General features: G+C 42.8%; 1 long non-coding RNA gene across 1 annotated transcript in view; it reads left to right on the top strand.

Annotated features, from left to right (window-relative positions):
* Nucleotides 1–14,925, top strand: part of LOC112625006 — a 71,364-nt gene extending 56,439 nt beyond the window's left edge. Inside the window, exons 2-7 of the long non-coding RNA XR_003119503.1 lie at nucleotides 7–104; nucleotides 479–629; nucleotides 4,548–5,385; nucleotides 7,116–7,261; nucleotides 7,535–7,638; nucleotides 14,716–14,925. This is a non-coding gene — a long non-coding RNA (uncharacterized LOC112625006). The remainder of the gene's footprint in view (nucleotides 1–6; nucleotides 105–478; nucleotides 630–4,547; nucleotides 5,386–7,115; nucleotides 7,262–7,534; nucleotides 7,639–14,715) is intronic.
* Nucleotides 14,926–19,463: the final 4,538 nt, after the last annotated feature.

Genomic DNA, 19,463 nt, shown 5'->3' with positions numbered 1-19,463 from the left:
CTCCAGAAGTGGGTGCCAAGTCTCCCTTCCCACGCTGCCATTCCACTGGCCCAGAGGAAGCTTCTACTGTGTTCAGATTGGCAGGCGCACTCTTCCTCGAGAAGGTCTGTCCCCCTTTGCTATCTCAGCCTCCAGGAAATATCCTGTGAACACTCCCCCACTTATTCAAGCCACATACATTCTCTAAGACCAAGTATCAACGCCGCTCTCCCCGTCGGGGTCTTATGAAATATACACGTCCAGATGAACTCTCCTCTTCCCTGAACTAACCAGCTTATTTGCTATTAATGCAGTACTGTCTTAGGATGCCTTAAATAGCACCCCCACCACTCGACTTCAAATATTTGAACACAGAGAGACCATTTGACACCTACCAAATAACTGCTGAATCAATGCATGAGTTGTTGATCTATGTATTAGAAATTGATAATGTCATTTGGACAATCGTGCCAATGCTAATGATACTTAGTTTTCTAAGTTAAGTAGCCAGAATATCTAAAGGCCTCTCCTTGGAGATTACTCGATAAGCGCCTGTCCTTCCTCCACTCTTCCAGCAGACCTGCCTTTTTGGGCTGATGGAAATATGCATATTCGATTCTCTGTGGAAACGGGCTCAGCACTACAGGGGGGTGAGAACATTCAGAACCAATAAATGTTAAAATACGAATGGGCATTAGAGTTTCTTACTCCAATTCCTCATTTCAAGATTAGAAAACAAGAGGTCTGGGAGGCAGGCAGTTTTCCTATAGTATCCAGGATGTCAAGGGCTGGCGTGGGCTTCTCCAAGTCCAGTGCTCATTTGCAGAACAGTTTCTGGACTAACGTGAGTGATTGATGCAGAGCCTATTTCAGTTCTCTCTAGCCAGCATGCATATGTGTTCCTCACTAAGCACATTTTTACAGTAGATATTTTTTAAATATCAAGGCAGGTGGATCAGCTGTGGACGGGAGTTCGAGCATGGCCAACATGGTGAAACCCCATCTCTACTAAAAATACAATAAATAAACAAATAAATTAACTGGGCATGGTGGCGCCTGTAATCCCAGCTACTCAGGAGGCTGAGGCAGGAGAATCACTTGAACCCGGGAGGTGGAGGTTGCGGTGAGCAGAGATTGTGCCACTGCACTCCAGCCTGGGTGACAAGAGCAAAACTGTCTTAATAAATAACTAAATAAATAAATAAAAGAAAAAAGAGGCCATGTGCGGTGGCTCACACCTGTAATCCCAGCATTTTGGGAGGCCGAGGCGGGTGGATCACCTGAGGTTGGGTGTTCAAGAGCAGCCTGACCAACATGGAGAAACTGCATCTCTACTGAAAAAAGAAGATAAAAAATGAACCGGGCGTGGTGGCACATGCCTGTAATCCCAGCTACTTGGGAGAGTGAGGCTGGAGAATCACTTGAAGCCGGGAGGCGGAGGTTGCAGTGAGTTAAGATCACGCCATTGCACTCCAGCCTGGGTAATGAGAGTGAAACTCCGTCTAAAAAAAAAAAAAAAAGAAAGAAAGAAAAGAAAAAGAAGAAGACAGTCGTTCCAAGCATTCACGCATTGGGTGTCTGAGCAAAAGAGAGACGCGGCACCTGCCATGACACCTCCCTGGGCCAGCACAGGAGCCTCTCCCTGTTCTTGAGGCTTCCACTCCACTCCGCCAGCCACGGCCTGATCCTGACCGGGCCTCTAATCTGGGGTCTATATTTTCACTGGCTTATATTTTTTTCCAGTGACTCAGTCTGAGCAGCAAAATTCTAAATATTGTTGACTTAATTGATTATCCAAATAGGGAAAATGCAATAACGATAGAAATAATGTCATTACCTAGGTCATGCTAAGTGCAAGGTTATTACTGATCAATCAATCAGCCAAGAAAAAAATCGACTGACTATAGAAACTCCGTATGTTTTTAGATTGGCATTTGTTTCTTTTTCCCTCTGGAAGGAAAACACAAAAACTAAGTATGGGTAAAAGGGTGGATCACGAGGTCAGGAGATGGAGACCAGCCTGGCTAACACGGTAAAACCCCGTCTCTACTAAAAATACAAAAAATTAGCCGGGTGTGGTGGTGGGCACCTGCAGTCCCAGCTACTAAGGAGGCTGAGGCAGGAGAATGGCGTGAACCCAGGAGGCGGAGCTTGCAGTGAGCTGAGATCGCGCCACTGCACTCCAGCCTGGGCGACAGAGTGAGACTCCGTCTCAAAAAAAAAAAAAAAATCCTATAACGAAAATAACACCTGATTTATCCACATAAAGTTGACATAATCAGGGTTACACTGCTTTTTCAATTGTGCCAGACTACTCCTTTTTTTTTTTTTTTTTTTTTTTTTGACGGGGGTTCACTCTGTCTCCCCGGGTGCTGGAGTGCAGTGTGTAATGGCTCGATCTTGGTTCACTGCAACCTTTGCCTCCGGGGTTCAAGCAATTCTCCTGCCTCAGCCTCCCAAGTAACTGGGATTACAGGCACACGCCACCACACCCAGCTAATTTTTTTTTTTTTTTGGATTTTAATACAGACGGGGTTTCACTGTTTTACCTAGGCTGGTATTGAACTCCTGAGCTCAGGCAATCCACACGCCTCGGCTTCCCAAAGTGCTAGGATTACAGGAGTGAGCCACCACACCCAGCCAGTGCCAGACTACTCTTACACATCAGTGACAGGGACAGCAGCCTTTCTGGGATGGCAGTGAACCGCAGTGCCCTCATTCCTTCCACACGCTCCTCGCCGCATCAAGGAAACCACGCCTGGGGCAGGGAGCAGTGTGGAGGATGCCTGGAGTCCTAGCTGGGAGCTGGCAGGGCACCTTCCAGGGAAAACCAAGAGACGCAGCCTGCATTACACCAGGAATCATCAGTCTGTGCTGACATTAATGCCTTGTTTTATCATCTTCAGGTGTGGGAAAACGAGTTTTTTTTTTTTTTTTTGTAGTAAATTTAAGATAATTTTCTTCATCTCTTCTTATGTGTGTTTATTTATTGATTTTATTTCCCAGAAAAAGCCCAAATAGTCATTATTCTTGGCTCACAGAATATAATAAAGATCAAGGTTTTTTACTGCCTTACCTTCAATTCTGGTGCACAAGTGTTCCTGGAACGAAGAGCCGGATCTTGCTGCATTTTCTCGAGGCCCAGTAACAAGAAGCACACAAACTAGAAAAGAAGGGAATTTATTGCTGTAACTGGACACAGGGAGAAGGCCAGAGAAAATTCCACCAGACTAACTCAAAGTGTTACAATTTTCTTAGTGCTGATATAGGTTGGGGTTATGTGTCTGCATGCAGTATAGCAGTGCTTAAGTCTATTGGTAACTAATTTTGTTTCAACTAGAAGGTCAGAGGCAAAAACATGCCTGCTAAGTCCGATTGAGCTGTGAGGGCCCCAGTACCTTCCAGGCCTGTCTCCTGTGGCACCGGAGTGATCATTTCTACTTTATCTCCTTTACAGCTTGGTCCACAGAGCTGCCTTAGACTCTCCAATGAATCTATTCAAACAGCTGCCTCTTACCTCTTACATTCCTCGTGCCAGGACCCACCTCAGGTCAACAAAATCTCTTACCTTGGGTGTAAGAGATTTTGTTGACCTGAGGTGGGTCCTGGCACGAGGAATGTAAGACTGTCTATTATTTTAGCTTGCTCTAGGTTAGGGAGAAGCACACGTAAGGCTCCTACTGACCGCATGTTTCATTTCTAGCTTTGATGTCTGGGCACTGATTTCCCTAGTTTAACTAACCGCTCCATGTGACGGCCGTGCTGTAGAAATCTGTCTGTGTAACTGCAGCGCTCTGCAGGCCTCTCTGTGCAACCGTCAGGCAGGCCTGTCTGTGCGACCGTCAGAAGGTCTGTCTGTGCGACTGTCAGGGAGGCCTGTCTGTGTGACTGTCAGGCAGGGCTGTCTGTGTGACTGTCAGGCAGTTTGTCTGTGTGGTCAGGGAGAATTGGCCTGCCACACAAGGGCTGGTGTGAGTTTACCTTTGAGAAAGAGCAGGAAACGCCGAGTCACTTCACACATCTCGCAGAGACAGCACACCAGGCTGCAACTGGGCATTCAGTTCCTGCAGGTCAGTGAGCCTGGGAGAGGCTTGGCCAGATCTAGGGATCCTGGTACCACATTTGACCCACACAACCCCCATCTAGTGTGATCCCTGACATCGCATAATTAAAGGGACATATTTTCCCCAACAAATTCCTGGCATCTCACTAGAGATCATGTGTTTGGATTATTTTCCACGCTTTTTCTTGTGGAGTGGCTGTGTGATTTAGATCTTGCAAACGCGGGTCCGGGGTGTGCTATCACCTCCGTAACTTAGCTCACGGAGAGATTCCTCGCCTGTCAACTTAGGATACTGAAGTCAAAAACTTCAAAGTTTCTTTCCAGCTCTGAAATTGGAAGATTTTATTTGTTTAAAAGAAAGTGTTCACTACACTAAAAGGTTTTTCTAGGGAAAATAATGCTGAACTGACTCTCTGGGAAGATGGGGCAGAGGAGAAAAAATAAACCCCTCATTTGTAGTGTTTGCCAATTACCATGGTATAAATGCCCCTGTGATCAATTTCAGGCTGCCAGCACGAAGACACTGGGTGCGGAATCGGGAAGAGATGTACACAGCTCAGTCTCCAAAGCCAGGACAAGCCAGTTGCAACACACTACTGGCTGAATCTCACCAATCATTATAGTTTTGGGTTTTTTTTAAATGTATTTAAGCATTTTTAGGTGTTTTAAATTTTATGTGTGTATTCTAGGAATATGTACTCAGATTCTTTCATTAGGCATGTGTTATTAACAATATTCATCTTCTTAAAGGCTGAACTGAGTCTACACATTTTATCAACAGATATTTACAGAGCATCTAATATTACCAGGCAGTGTCCAAGGCAGGCGGATTCATCAGTGAACAATACAGACAAAAGTCTCCAACCTAAATGGAGCTTGAAGTTTATATCTAAATCATTCAAAGGTCCTGTGGTGAAAGAGAAGGTAGAAATATTTTAGCTGCAAAACATAAACCAAAATAAAACTCACCTTTGGAATAAGAGAACTTATTGGTTCATAAAATGGCAAAGTCCAGATGTACACCTGAGGTGAGGCTTCATCCAGCTTGTGTCTATGTCACGAACCTTTCCTGCTTTCAGCTGCATCCCTTGCAGGCTGTTCCCACCTGGCAGGAAACTGGTGACTGTAGTTACAGATCTCCAACCTCACACTCGGGAGAAGAAAGAGATTGCTTTTCCGGAGCTCCTGCAAGCCAGAGAAAAAAAGCTCGTATTTATCCAGAAGCTCTAAAACATACCACCTTGGCTATGGACTACTGGGACATTTTAAGCAAATCTGTCTGCAAAGGTGTTGAGATTTGTTGATCAACTGAAGCCCGTGATGTCTCGTCCTTGCAGTTGGAGGTGGGTCTTCTGTCCACCCAGATCAGATGGATGAAATAGGGGAGGCTGTTCTCCTCAAGGAGAAGCTATTTTGAATAAAGCAATAAACAGAGGCTAGATGGTAAAAATAGCAAATGTCAATCACTGGCACCTTCAGCACAGTTGAAATGTGAGTTATCACACCCCGCAAAATGAACAGAGCTTTCCTGTTTCTCCCTATCTGGTCAATGACAAGAAAGGCATGGACTCTGGGTCTCACAGGAGCTTGTAATCTAGTAGGTGATCTTGGACCCGGCCAAAATAGTCAATACTTAGAAAAATACTAACTGGAGGTGAGCACATTTGGAATCCACTATAATTAACATGCTTTTCTTAATTAATCTGAGGGAAAAATCGAGGACACATTGGGCAAGGATCAGAGGTTCTTCTTTTCACATTTAATTTTTTTTTTAACAATCCATGGAGATTTCTTGGTGGTGTTCAGGTTTTTTGTTTGTTTGTTTGTTTGTTTGTTTTGTTTTGTTTTTCTGTGAATCAACAAACTAAACTCAGAGTCAACTGTTTTGAAGGCAAGTCAAAATAAACCTGACAGTGAATACATTATATGGATGCTTGTGGTGGTTTCTGGAGAAATATGTAAAGGCTGAAATGTTTGATGTTTAAGAAAAAATCATTGTCTTTAAGGAAGGGCATGAAACATGAGAAATATATCAGTATGATCTGTGTTGAGTTAATAATGACTATGTAACTGGTTTCTAAGTTTTAAGGTTTTTTTCTCCAAAAATATCTACACATAACTGAATTTTGCATAATATTTTTCACTTTTAAGTGAATATCTACAAAATACATGGAGGCTAAGTTTCAAAAAAATTTGAGGCATCATTAAAATTTATTAATTTCTCTGCTTCAGATGATCATGAAAACATGAGACTGACAAAGATAGTCCTTGGCTGTGAGATGTAATTATCCTTAAGTTACCAAGTACAAATGAAGTTTGAATATGATTACCTGCTTCTTAATGTGATTAAGTTTCAGTCTGGCTCGTGACGTCACTAGTCTCATCTAGCAGCTAGATGTACTTTTGTATTTTTAATCTAAATCCCACTAGAGTCTAGCTGTAACTTAATACTGTTTCTCCTTGTTATATCCCCAAGGGAAATTTAGGATAGGAATTAACTTAGATATTTCAATTATGATTCCTGATGACATGCAGTCTTTTCTATAAGGAAACTTCTACCCACTGTTCTTGCTGGGGTAGACGTAGGTTGCTTGGCTTGCATCCATTTGAGTCTCAGCCGCTGTGAACAGAGGCGTTTCATCTGCTGCTATATCACGAACTACCCTAAAACTTAGTGGCTGAAAACAACTATTGTATTAAATTTCATAGTTCTGTGGGTCAGAGATTTGGGTAGTGCTCCTGTGGGTGATGCTGTTACACGTGGCATTGACTCGGGACGGTGGATGGTATTCAATAGCTGATAGCTGATCTGGTCTGAAGGGTCCAAGACAGCTTCACTCCCATGGCTGGCATCTTGGCGGGGGCATCGGAAGGCAAGACTCAGCTGGACTCCTCTCCTATCTGTGTTGTCCAAGAGCCTTTCACAAGGTCTTTCTAGCAAAGTGGCAGCTCATGGTTCCAAGGGCAAGAGTGTGGTTCTACCAGAGACCCAGATAGAAGTTGTGAGGCTCCTTCTGACCTAACCTTGAAAGTTCTTCTTCTGAGTTACTTCTGTTGTATTCTACGCATCAAGCAAATCTCAAAGGCAAAGCCAGTGTTGAGGGAGGGAAACCAGACTTCATCTTTCGATGGCAGAAGAACAGAGTTTGTAACCGTCTGTATTCTTCCACAGGCAGCGAATCCATAGGTTCGCTAAGGATGCAGAGCCACGTTGAAAAGGTAAACTGTGAAAATCCCATTCATCTGTCAATAATCTGGGACTGAGAAATGATAAGAGGGGCCAGTGAGCTATGATAAAGTGGGGCACAAGTGACCATGTGAGGCCAGCACAAGCGGCTGTGGTGAAGAACCCACTCTGAGGGAAGGGAGAGAACAGTCATAGGTGGGGAGCAGACAGTCTTGCAAGGAATTGCATGGCTCCCGAGGGAGAGGGAGACAGAGGGGGTGGGTGCCTCATTCTTGAGGGTCTTTTGATCCTTTTTTATCTTTAAGATAAACCTTGCTATCCTGGAGGTTCCTTAGGTGGGCCAGGATTTCTTGAAACCAAACCTTTACTGAATCAGCTCTTCACCATCTGTATGCCACGTGTTTGCTGAGTAAGTTTTGACTTTTAAAACAAAATACCACATATTACTGCATCTTTTGCAATAATAAAATTTACTTTTACTCCTCAATGTATTCCCGAGATGGAATAATAGTCCATGAACTCTACAACCATACCATGCTGAAAAATCACAGATTTGGTTTATTCTGTGCCAAAATATATGGGTAAACATTGAAAAACTCAGCTGATGTGTAAGGATTTTTCTACTCAATATCGAACATCTAGCCATTTGAGCACATGTTGGCTGATTGTCACTTGCTTCATCCTTCCATGCGAAGAGTGGGTGGCAGGAGAACAAGCTGGATGGTCTAAACCCGCAGTCAGGAAATGGAACCATGACCTCATGAGTCCAGTTACACCTTGTTTCAATTGTATGATGGTTATTAAAAATGTTAGAAACTGGGCTGGGCACAGTGGCTCACACCTGTAATCTCAGCACTTTGGGAGGCCGAGGCAGGCAGATAATGAGGTCAGGAGTTCAAGACCATCCTGGCCAACATGGTGAAACCCTGTCTCTACTAAAAATACAAAAATTAGCTGGACATGGTGGCGAACGCCTGTAGTCCCAGCTACTCGGGAGGCTGAGGCAGGAGAATCGCGTGATCCCGGGAGGCGGAGGTTGCAGTGAGCTGAGATCGCACCGCTGCGCTCCAGCCTGGGTGACAGAGCGAGACTCTGTCTCAAAAAAAAAAAAAAAAAAAGTTAGAAGCTGATTATCGAAGACATAAACTATAAAACATTAGCATTCCTTACATCTCATAATCAAACGTCCCACTTTGCTTTCTTTAAAAGCATAATGCTGTTTAGATTTTTTAAGAAGCTAAAACTTTAGGGAACTATACGATCAATGGGAAAAATTTAAATATTTTCTAAAAAGCACTAGGTCTATTTCTAAAACAGATTTTAGTCTCCAACTAAAAATTCATATATACATCAATATCGTATCATTCAACAAACTTGCTGTCATTCTGTAAAATTCTACAGAATAATTTGATTTTAAAGTCACCTGAGTGGTTAGACCTGAGTCTTTGAAATTGGATTTTTTTTTTCCTGGTAAGAAGCACAGAAGTTTATATCCCACATATAGCCAGGATAGTGAAGAGGGAAAACAGTTATGGATCTTGTTAAAGCTGATATAAACATAAGCTGATCGTTCTGGCCAGAATCAAAGTTGGCTTACGTAGTAGCAATAAAACAAACATAGCACGGTCCTAAACCTAACCTCTTCTATTGAGTGAGAAGTGATGATTCTCCCATGTTTTAAAATGAGAGAAACTTATAGGAGGGTCAATCAGCATTGCTGAAAGTGTTTGTTCCTTTTTTGGAGTCTGATGTAGGCACAGAACAAGTGGCCACCTCTGGGTATTTTTAAGTAGTTGTTTGGGGAATTGCCTAAGGAAATTTTCAACACTGAATAACCCCATTTTTGTTACAAGGAGAAATGAAGACATAGACCTGTATTTATATATTGTTGCTTCCTTTCACATCAGAAGGAACCATTGATTTTTCTCCAGCTCAACGTTGATGTCCAATTTCAACCATTTAATGTGCTTATAATTTTGAAATTTTTCAATCTAAAAAAAGCATACAAAAAGTTAAAGAATACATTGTTCTGAGAAGGTGTGGTGGCTCACACCTGTAATCCCAGTACTTTGGGAGGCCGAGGCAGGAGGATCACTGGAGGTCAGGAGTTCAAGACCAGCCTAGTCAACATGGCAAAACTGTGTCTCTACTAAAATACAAAAATTAGCCAGGCGTAGTGGTGGGCGCCTGTAATCCCAGCTAGCTACTCGGGAGGCTGAGGCAGGATAATCACTTGAACCCAGGAGGCGGAGGTTACAGTGAGCCAAGATCACATCACTGCACTCCAGCCTGGGTGACAAAGCCAGACTCCGTCTCAAAAAAAAAAAAAAAAAAGGAAGAATTGCCAGAGATTTTTATGGGATGAATAAAATGCGTTCTAAATCAATACCTAAATCACAGATTGGAAGGTCAGAACAAATCACAAATGGCTTGGATATCATCTCCTACTTTGTTTTATTTGTTTGTTTGTTTGTTTGTTTGTTTGAGATAGAGTCTCACTCTGTCACCCAGGCTAGAGTGCAGTGGCGTGATGCCAGCTCACTGCAACCTCTGCCTCCTGAACTCCAGTGATACTCCCACCTCAGCTTCTTGAGTAGCTGGGACTACAGGCAAGCATCACCTTTTTTTTTTTTTTTTTGGTAGAGGCTGAGTCTCACTATGTTGCTCAGGCTGGCCTCAAACTCCTGGGCTCAAGCAATCCTCTGACCTTGGCCTCCCAAAGTGCTGGGATTACAGGTGTGAGCCCTGCCTCAGTTCCTACCTTGAAGGACAGCATGTTCAATTAAGTAGCAATGTATTCAGAGCCCTTTCTGGAAGAGAAATCACTGCTGTTATGAAACCTGAGTTTTCATTCTGATTTATTAGATACCACCCCAACTTCACATTGAAAGAAATGCTTATCTTTTCCTACACAAGAGCGAACTTAGAGGTGAAATTAGGTCATGCATTGTTTTATTTGCCCCGTGCTTAGTTTATTAGTTCCTGGAAATTTTTTCCATGCATGTGTATGTTGAGCATTGGCCCATGAAGAAGAGGATGGTGTCTTTTTTACTTCAAGAAGGTCCTTTTCTGCAAGTGTGAAAGTATTTAAAGCAGAGGTGTGCAGCCACCATGGAGGCCTGGCCCTCAGAAGACGGGGCCAGTCCCTGCAGCAACAGTAAAAACAGGAGAAATCTGTGGGGGAGGCTGAAGCCCTGGAACAATACTTAACAGATAATGGATTCTAGCCGTTGGATAGCAAATGAAATGGAAAATTTCTGTGGATTATGCTGCTTCTGCATCTGCTTTTTGGACAAAGACACTGTCATTTTCCACCCTATGATTTGACATTTAATTAAACTGAATGTTACCCTAATATTTGCACCATGCTGGGAGCACTGCATTTAGTTCTTCAAGATTTGTCCTACAGCTAGACAGATGTTCCCTGACTTATAATGGTTTGACTTAATTTTTTGACTTTAGGGTGCTGCAAAAGTGATACACATTCAGTAGAAACCGTACTTCCACTTTTGACTTTTGATCTTTTCCAGGGTTGGGGACGTGCTGTCCCATACTCTCTCCTGCTGCTGGGCAGGAGCAGTGAGCCGCAGCGCCCAGGCAGCCCCACGACCAGCGGGGTAACAGCCAGTACTACACAGTGGACTGTGTTGCCTGCAGTTTTTTGGATATTGTGTTTCCCATCTCTTCATTTCTATAGACGCTCATCTGTGTTTCCTGCTTCTGATGAGAAGAAGGCAATTATTCTTAAGATGAAACTCAAGATAACTTCCCAGCATGAAGTTGCAAACCAGTAATGGCCATTGCACATGAGTTAGGACTTCTGCATTTCACCATCTTGACCATCTTATCTTTTAAAGCCATTTTCAACTTACCATATTTTCAACCTACAATGGATTTATTGGGACGTAACCCCATTGTAAGTCAAGCAGCATCTCTGTATAGTATATTAACCAAAAGCTGATACCCACAGAAAATATTTCCAATAAATCAAATTAAAACATTTCTAAGTGGATGTACACTATGAGCATTGCTGCATAGATCATCATCTCTCCCTTTCTCCTCCTGGAAATCGTAAAAGGAAAACCTCCATTTTGAGCAAAACCTCCATTTTGAGCATTCTGAGATAGATGTATCCCCTCTAGTACAAAATGCATGCACAGGATACTAGAAACAGCTAAGATCTTGCAGAAGCATGCAAGCAAGATTGAAGAGTAAAATAATCAAAGCTGAAGGTGTGCTAAATTGTAGCAGATCTTTAGAAAAGCTAGGAAAAACACATTTCCCAAAAACGATGGAAACATACAGCTGAACTGAAACATACAGCTGAATTCCTTGTTAGAAACAAGGGATGGAGAAACAGAGTATAAGGGAGAAGCCTTCTTGAACTTGGCTTGGCTCAAAGAGTTAGAGGAAATGAGATATCAAAAAAGAAAGAGAGAGAGGGAAATACAGTAACTGGCCACATTTGCAGGAAGCTATCTGTTTCTACGGCAGCAGAGGGCAGAATCTTTCACAGTAAAAATCTGAATATTCCCTGGACCCCTCCTTTATATAGGAAATGTCCACAAATTCTAAGTCATTCAATGACGGGGAAAAAAACCAGCGGCTAGGAAGGAGCTGGGGCATCACTGACGCAAGATACTACATGAAAAATTTTGAAAAAAAAAAAGCAATAAAATTTCAATAGAGAAATAACACTCACCAGAAAACACATTGTCACAGCGCAGATTGTTCAAGTGACTGTTTCTCTATGATTAAAAAAAAAATCTTAATAAATAACCTCTATGCAGGAGAATCACAAATCAGGTATTTGAGAACTTAAGGAAATGATGACTAAATAACAGTAGATGAAACATGAGCTTAGAGAACTCAGAATTATTATTTAAGAAAAAATGAAAAGAAAATGACATCAAAAGGAGCACTAGGAAGAATAGAAATGGAAGCTGCACGAATGGAAATGGGAGCTGCACGAATGGAAATGGAAGCTGCACGAATGGATAGGGACACCAGATGAGAAAAGCAAATTCAATGAAATGGGAACACAGGAAGAATTAAAAGGACTAGGGAAAAAAGATAGATCAGAAACCAGGTAAGAATTTGTGATGCACAAAAAATTAAAATCCTAAAGAGAAAACAAAATAACAATGATTATTTCCATGTTAATTCAAAAAATGTTCCTGAAATCAAAAACTAGCAACATACTGAAAGGTATACTATGCCGTAGGAAAACAGGACTAGAATCGTAAACACTGAAATGGATTCTAGTAAAATCATTGTGCTTTGAGATAAAGTTTTGAAGTCAGCAAGGCCAAAACAACAACAACATAAAAAAACGAAAAAAAAAGAAAAGAAAATGACTTGCAAGGCAGGTAAAAGATTAGCCTCTAGTTTCCTCCTGGCAAAATTTAACTAAAAGGTAGCAAAGCAACACCTGCAAAATACTGAAAAGAGGAAAGTTGAAGGCAAACTGTCCTTTTGTGTAAAAAGGTCAGTAAAACACTGGGCGTGGTGGCTCACACCTGTATTCCCAGACTTTGGAAGGTTGAGGCGGCTAGATCACCTGAGCTTAGGAGTTTGAGACCAGCCTGACCAACATGGTGAAGCCCCATCTCTACTAAAAATACAAAAAAATTAGCCAGACATGGTGGCAGGCGCCTGTAATCCCAGCTACTAGGGCGGCTGAGGCAGGAGAATTGCTTGAACCCGGGAGACGCAGGTTGCAGTGAACTGAGATCATTGCATTCCAGCCTGGGCAACAAGAGTGATATTCCATGTCAAAAAAAAAAAGTCAGTAAAACACCATTAAACATGCATTAAGATAGAAAATACTGTTCTCATGGGCTTTTCCTTTAGGAAACCATAGGAGAATAAATTTCAGTCAACCAAGAGATGACAAAGGGAACTATGACAAAAGATTTGTGAAAATCATTAAATATGTTCTTGGCGGAAATAAGACAAAAAAAAATGTCACTTATAAAGCAAAGCCCTGAACTATGTAAAAGAGAGGCATCTAAAATAAAGTAATTCAGAAATGTTGAAAATGAGAGGCTAGCTAAGGGTGTGCAAGGCTGCAGAAGGAGGCAGGGAACACAGTATTAATACCAGGCCAGGCAGAACTCATGCCAAAAGCCATTATCATTTTTTTATGGAATCTAAAATGCCATTGATTGTATGAGTTATCATTACTTTGTTTCATTAAAACAATATAGGTGGTCAACTAAATTGTGAAAAAGTGCTTTCTTATCACCCAAGATTTTTACTTTGTACTTACCGAAATAGGTAGACTTATTAAGATAAAGATTTTAAACAATGATGTATCACTGTTGTACATTCATGAAGAGGAATATATCAGTAAAACACATTGGTTTATGGCTCCCAGAAATTCTCGACTTCAGAGAGGTTCCTCTGAATCTATTGTTAACTCAAAGTAATTAATGTCAATAATTTTCTGCATGACGTCGGCCTCTGTGCCACCAGGAGCACGGGCGGATGACGTCGGCCTCTGTGCCACCAGGAGCACGGGCAGGGCAGCATTTCCTAAGCCCTCCATGACTGATTTCAGAATCTTCTTCCAAGCCATTGATTCCTGTACAAGTCAGGGAATCACTGGCACATGTGGATGGGGTAATGTTAGGAGACTTTCATAAGGGAACCATTTGCATAGGTATGGACAGGGTATAGCGTTCACTAGCTCAGGTGGTGGGGAACCCCTACCGCTCCTAGCCTGAAGGGTCCAGAGGAAAGCTGGGGCCTCCCCTGTTCTTCTCTCTCGCGGTGGTGCCGGCACCAGGAAAGAGTCCCGTTGTCAGGAGCTTCCCTACCCAGCCCCCCTTGACACACACCACCCTGTGGCACCAGCCAGGGGGAGAACACCCAGCTCCTTCTCTGTCTCCTGCGGGGGTGCCCTGCTGGCTGAACAGAACTCAAAGCCAGAAAGTAAAGGAGCCCATTAATCAATGCGGAGTCCTTCCAGGATCCTCCGGGTCTGAGATGTGAATGTCAGAACCAGCCCCTGTGAAGCTGTGGCGATTGGCTTCCTCCGCCCATTTCCCATCCTCCTGCTGTCACAGCCTTCCACTGTGCTGGAATTTATTTGCCTACTTGTGTGTTTCCCCTTCAAGACTGTGCACAGGGACTGTTTCCAGCTTAATTCTGCATCCCAAGGGCACAGCAAGGGCTCCACAAAGCCTTTGGCATTATGGGCTGGCTCTCAGTGCCTGCGTTTCCTGCTGGCAGATTTTGATTCAGTAATACTCGGTGAAACCCAAACCCTTGAGTGCTATTACAGTCACCTCACAGTGATGCCAAGGTTCTGTAAAAATTTGAGAACTTCTGGAATAAATGATCCATGTACAGGTAAAGGGTGCCAGAATGTGCACCCCAAAATGTGTCACTTTGGCCTAAGGATTATTTTGAGTTAGAAACACTTGAAAAACAGCAGATACAAGAAGTGCGTGTCATTCTCCCCTTTTCTCCCCAAAAACAGGAGGTAAAAACACCCATGTGAAAGACGCCCTTCCCTGTACCGGAGAAAAGAAGGCTTCTGCGACCAGGAGCCATAGCGAAGAGAATTCCATAGGAACAGACCCTGGTAAAATAATGCTTATCTTCCTGCAGCCTCCCCACATAATTTACTTACTTTTCCATAGTTTCTTCCTTTTGCTCAACCTAATATAAAAGCATTTAGGTATTGCCATTTCTTTGGGTCTTTAGTTCCTTATTCAGGCTCCCTTGTCATGTAAAACCTCTATTAAATTTGTATGCTTTTCTCCTGATAATCTACCTAGGTCAACTTACTTTACCTCTGCTTTCTTAGGTCCAGCTGGGACCTAAGAAAGCAGAGGTAAAGTTTCACGTCTCCTCTACAGGTGATTGTAATATTATTATAGGCTGCTTGGGCTCTCAAACCGCTAAATACTAAATCTAGAATTATTATTATTCTTAGATTCTCACTCTGTTGCCCCAGGCTGGAGTGAAGTGGTGCCATCGCAGCTCACTGCAACCTCCGCTTCCCAGTTTCAAGTGATTTTCCTCCCTCAGACTTCCAAGTAGCTGGGATTACAGGCACGCCACCATGACCAGCTAATTTTTGTATTTTCAGTAGAGGGGGTTTCACTATGTTGGCCAGGCTGGTCTCCAACTCCTGGCCTCAAGTGATCCACCAGCCGTGGCCTCCCAGAATGCTGGGATTATAGGTGTGAGCCACCGCACCCAGCCTGAATCAAGAAATATTAATTGAAAGAACCAACAGAACTATTGGGGAAAGGGAGAAGAGGTGCCTTTATTCCCCAATCTTTTAGTTTATATGAGTAGGATTTTCCCCTAAAGCATCCTGTTTATTTTGCCCAGGCTGGGAGGAGTAACTTATTTGACATGTGATTTGGGGAATGTATTAGTCTGTTCTCACACTGCTATAAAGAAATGCCTGAGACTAGGTAATGTTTAAAGAAAGGAGGTTTAACTGGATTACAGCTCTGCAAGCCGTACAGGAAGCATGGCCGGGGAGGCCTCAGGAAACTTACGATCATGGTGGAAGATGAAGGAGCAGCACATCTTCACATGGCTGGAAGGGAGGAGGGGGAAGAGAGACAGAGGAAGTGCTACACACTTTTAAACAACCAGATCTTGTGAGAACTCACTCACCAGCACGAGAACAGTGAGGGGAAAATCCACCCCCATGATCCAATCACCCCCCACCAGGCCCCTCCTCCAACACCGAGACATGAGAGTTTTGTATTTTACAGAGACAAGATTTGGGCAGGGACACAAACCCAAACCCTGTTAGGGCGAAAGCCCCTTCTTTCCTGCTGAGAGCACCCTGGTTTTCTGCTTTTCTCTCCAGCTGTCTAACTTAGGGTCACAGACCTGCGGTTGGTCAGCATTGCCTCTGAATGGTGGGCAAGCCTGTCTTACTCCAGAATTCAGGGATAGGGCGTTACTGTGCCCTAGAACCAAGCCACAGTCTCAACAGCCCTGTCCGTGATAAAAACTGACCTTATCTCCACTGGTTGGAATCTTTTGTGAATCCCTCAGCTGGTTCAGAATTTAGTATCCGGTGAAGCATGTCTTCTCCCTTCCCTGCCTCCCACCTCCCTCCCTTCCTTTCCTTAAGGTCAAAGGACTCAGTCAACCACAACACTAGGTCTATGGCACATCAGCAGCAGCAGATTATACAAAGACTCTTTCTAACTTTATTTCACATTCATTGACCGCCCCCCCCATCCCAACCAAGCTCTTACTACTTTATATAAATCCAGAATGATCTGCACCTTGCCCTCTTCAAAGTGGGAATTTTAAGCTAAGAGCACACCAGATTGCATCTGCTTCCTTTTACAAAGGTATGTACCTCAGTATCTCAGATAATTAACACTTACTCTGAGCTGGAGCAGGTAGCAGATTTACTCCAGGTCACTTTTCAAGCATTTTAAATTATGTTACTTTTATTTTGGTTCATTAATGACCATTGAGACACATCTTGTATACCTGCTGTAAAATGGTATACTTAAAGTCACTTCTTGTGAATTTAGGCTTAATGCTGTGTGCACATGCAATAACTTTAATTTCCTAACTAGAGATGAGAGAAAGCGATCCTTCTTTCAAAGATGTAATTTTACTCACCTTGGAGTTTCTTCATGCTTGTCTTACCAAGATCTATACCACTGCCCTGCCCCGCCAGCCATACTCATTAGCACTGGTCAACTGTGCCCTGCCATGTTTACTTTCTACAGGTCAGGCTCAAGGGACTGTGGCCTTGACCATCCTAACATGTCCTGTGCACAAAGTTGGATGTTACTTATCACGTTTACAGAAAGACCACACTGTATGTGTGTTTACAGCCACTTATTTTCCCTCCCTCCTCCCTCTCCCCTCGGGGGACAAACCAGCTGAACACACACAACATCCCGGCTCCGAAGGTCCTGGAATGGAAGGAGGCCATGTCCCTGTCTTTACCCACCAGTGTGTCTTCCAGGATGGATGCAGAGGCACTGGCTTCTCCTTGACCACAGCTTCCCTGGTTAGGGCCCTGGGTTAATCCTCATATTCTGAGGAGCGAGACAGGTATGTTGGGAGAAATGGAGGAGCTGAGTGCCCAGACAGAAAAATGCAGACTGCAAACAGCCATGGCTCCCCAGTGCCGCAGGTGTCCCTGTTTTCACAGTCCTGTCCTCCCATGTTTCTCTTCAGATGGCTTCATAGAGCCCAGAGTTCCTCTATGCAATGTGTGATTGTTCCCAGTGGATTTCTTCACTCCATAGCTTTACCATTGGAGATCTGGTTGATCCTGATTCAGTGCTCAGGAAAGCACTAAATCTGAACCGTTTAAAAACCAATTCGCATCTCCTGAGAAAGATGTCACATAACACAATTTTTTTCTTTCCTTTTGATCCAAAAAGGAGAAAATCATGACAATATTCTTTCATAAATCCTCCACTATTTCACCATCACTGTAACAGGGTGCTGTATGTGGGAATAATGAAACTTCTTGCCGTCTCTTCCCCAGTTTCTTAGAGAATTTCTGTGCTGAGCGAACCTCCCTGTGACGGTGGTCAGATGCTGGGCTTCTTCCCTCAATCACTCCAGCTGCTCAGGGAGAGAGACACTTTCAGGACACTCTCTTCTGCCTATTCAAGTATTGCCACTTCTACTGTTTACGAATTTGTGTGGCTAACACGGTGAAACCCCATCTCTACTAAAAAATACAAAAAAAAAAAAAAACCACACACAAAAAAACAATTAGCCTGGTCTGGTGGCGGGCGCCTGTAGTCCCAGCTACTCGGGAGGCTAAGGCAGGAGAATGGCGTGAACCCGGGAGGTGGAGCTTGCAGTGAGCTGAGATCACACCACTGCACTCCAGCTTGGGTGATGGAGTGACACTTCATCTCAAAAAGAAAAAAAAAAAGAATTTGTGAGTGCACAGTCGCCTTCAAAGGGAGAATGAAATGCACAGGAGGAAAGAAGGGGAAATGAGTACCTTGTTTTAGCACTTTAGCCTCATGTTCAGTTGTGTCTCACATTTTATAAGGCTCCTGCAAGCATGGACGTCGTATTTCAGTTCTGTTGGATGTATCAATCATTAGATCTATTTCTAGAACTTTAAGGTGCTCTAATCCAAGGGCAGCATGTCACCTCAAAAGCAAAGCACCACAAATTACAGCAATAAGAGGAAACATATTTAAATACACTGATTAATGCCAATGTATTCACTGTAGTTTTTCCAGTCTATACTTCACTAAATGTGCATATTTGAAAGCCCTGAGGGACTATGATTACCCAGATATCCTGGTGTTGTTAAAGTATTTGAGGTCAGAAAAAATTAAATTCTTAGGATTCCTGTGTTAAAATGATTATGTAACTGTTTGAAAACATTATCTTCAATAAACATCTACATCTATGTTTTCACAAAGTTTAATATTTTAAATAATGCTTATAATGTTCAGCTTATCTTCTGGACTCTTAGATAACTAAGTTACCACGTGGGTGATGCTTGCTAGAGGAAGTAGAATGGAAGAAATCTAGATTGTAATAAATCTTTTTCCTTTTATTTTCTCTTATTCTTTGCCTACATGTGGGTGTTTGACGAGGGAAACATTTAGATGATTCAGCCCCCTCAGACCAAAACCAAAACAAAACACAAAACCCCAAAAGTTGGAAGCTTTTTGGTTCAGATCATATAGAGATTTTAAATTTTGATGTAAATATAATCTTAGCTACAGTTCAGGAAAAGCAAAGAGAAAGCTAAATCTGCTTTCGGAGATATGTAACCAAACAACATGAGAAAATGGAATTTTTTGAATAAATTCCCAGTTTGGAGAATATAATTCTTTTTTGTCTCTATGACCATTTGCAATACGAGTTTAAGACAGCATTTAATAATTTCTGGAAAACAATCTCAATTTTTACCAAAGCGGTGATTTGGCAGAGTAAATGGCAATTCATCAAGACCTCCAACTGCAGTCGCAGAAGTCCCATTTGAAGTCAGGGAGAACAAACTCCACCCCCAACCCACCACCTTCCTTTATCAGCCCGCCAAACCCTTACGGAAAACACGGCCGTGAAACGGATTCTTCACTGGTGTGTTTTTCTGACGAGAAAATACATATCTTGGAAAGATGTGGAATCAGGGATGAGGTATCCTTACAAATCACCCACCCTAATCTCTTTCTCACCCTATTCCATTTGTAGTAAACTACCTTCCACTCATGCTGAACTCCTCTGTTTCCCAGACATCCAAGT

This window comes from Theropithecus gelada, chromosome 5 (genome assembly GCF_003255815.1).
Source record: "Theropithecus gelada isolate Dixy chromosome 5, Tgel_1.0, whole genome shotgun sequence".
Taxonomy (NCBI): Eukaryota; Metazoa; Chordata; class Mammalia; order Primates; family Cercopithecidae; genus Theropithecus; species Theropithecus gelada.
The sequence above is the reverse complement of the archived record's forward strand: the minus strand, read 5'-3'. Positions and strand labels throughout refer to the sequence as shown.